Source organism: Schistocerca nitens, chromosome 1, assembly GCF_023898315.1.
Source record: "Schistocerca nitens isolate TAMUIC-IGC-003100 chromosome 1, iqSchNite1.1, whole genome shotgun sequence".
Taxonomy (NCBI): domain Eukaryota; kingdom Metazoa; phylum Arthropoda; class Insecta; order Orthoptera; family Acrididae; genus Schistocerca; species Schistocerca nitens.
This window is the reverse complement of record NC_064614.1, coordinates 619977220-619979033: the sequence shown is the minus strand read 5'-3', so window position 1 is coordinate 619979033 and position 1814 is coordinate 619977220. Positions and strand designations below refer to the sequence as shown.

Below are 1814 nucleotides of genomic sequence, written 5' to 3'. Positions count from 1 at the left end.
ATTGACCAGTTAAGAATAGTTCAAGGTTCAACATGATGATTTACAAATTAACACATGCGACAGAAAGAATAGTAACACATATTCTGCCTGACCTCAGATCCGTAATACAAGCGGGAAATATTAGAGTCCTAATCTGTAGTCCACTCAGATCTCTTGAAATGTAAAGTCCCTTGAGAAAGTACACGGTACCACAGACAGGTCTGCCTTCGTCCAGAACGAACATCCAAGCGTCCGCTTCAAGATCTAACTGTAAAGTGTCCTCAAAACTTAAAATCTTATAGCGGCTATTCACCACCCAGAATCCATCACCTATACATCCCTGACTAAACTAAAATAGTGCAACAATATTTAAATAAAGAAATGTTATAAATATTCGGTCACACTCAGATCAATCACAACAATTACAAACAGAGTTTTTTTCGTAAATAAATGAGCTTGCATTCTGCTAGTACGCTGATCTGCACCAGAGGTCGCCTGGGATGGCCGCGCGACTTCCTCGTCCTACGGCCTCATAGCCAGCCAAGCAATGAAATGCTGCTCTCCTCGTACCAAGTGGCTAAATCGCTCTCCTCCACACGCGTAAAGTTCCAGGTGGGTACCTTGCGAAAGGTCACTGCCGACGGTGTTACAGAAAGCTGCAATGGACCAAACAACGCAGAAACTGGACAACAGCTGAACAGAGGCGGGTAGCGTGGTCAGACGAGTCACGTTTTGTTTCTTATCAAACGATGCACCGCAATGAGTGTACTGGAGATCCAATAAAGTGTTCACCCGCAGTGTGTGGAGATTGTACTTTAAGCACGCAGTAGTTCTATGATATTTTGTGGTTGTTCATCCATACCATGGCTTAGAATCACTCATACAGGTTATCGTGAACTTGAAACAGAATACATGTTTCAACAGTATCGGTGACCAAGTGTTGCTCTTGCCTTCCAAGATGGCAACAGCAGTTTTCATTGGACTGCATAAATACGTTCCTGGTTTGACGAACACCTTACTGCACCTAGACTGGCGCCCCAAAATAGCCAATCTTAATGTCGCAGAAAATGTCTAGTTCTGCAAGATTCGCAGGAGAGCTTCTATAAAGTTTGGAAAGAAGGAGAGGAGGTACTGGCAGAAGTAAAGCTGTGAGGACGGGGCGTGAGTCGTGCTTGGGTAGCTCAGTTGGTAGAGCACTTGCTCTCGAAAGGCAAAGGTCCCGAGTTCGAGTCTCGGTCCGGCACACAGTTTTAATCTGCCAGGAAGTTTCATATCAGCGCACGCTCCGCTGCAGAGTGAAAATCTCATTCTGGAATGTCTATTATTGTTTGGAACAGCGGGTGAAACTTAACGATGGGCATCCCCGTAATATGATAACTCTACAAGATCTAATCATGAGTGACTTCAGATGGCAATAGGAAACCTGAAGAAGGTCGCGAAGTCTCTTTACCGCCGAAATCATGCCATTATCTACGATAGGCGTCGTGTTATACAGTATTAGCACGACACCTTCTGGAGGTAAAATTTTTTTTTAGAGTGTGCTTGCAGTGTATTGAGTGACTCGCTATGGACGTGAGGTAGAAATAATGATGACTTTTTGACTTGACCTCAAGTAATGTTTCTCAACTTCAGTGGCATTTACAGCGACATTCTCGAGGCGATGTAGTTTAGAGTGTAGAACTCCTTTGACGAAGAGATTATTTGAAATGAAGTCCTCACCATCGTGCTAAGACGGCGAAGGACGTCAGTAAAAATGTCGTCATTCGCCTAAAGTGATTTTAAAAAAATATGGAAAACCGCTCCTACGGGAAGTGTTTTAACCATTGTGTCTCCTT

The 1814-nt window shown here is 43.8% G+C and overlaps 1 non-coding gene across 1 annotated transcript; it reads left to right on the top strand.

Moving 5' to 3' along the window:
- The first annotated feature begins 1148 nt into the window (after positions 1-1148).
- Trnas-cga (transfer RNA serine (anticodon CGA)) lies at positions 1149-1223 on the top strand. The gene has a single exon. It is a non-coding gene; the product is annotated as a tRNA-Ser (tRNA).
- The last annotated feature ends 591 nt before the right edge of the window (positions 1224-1814 follow it).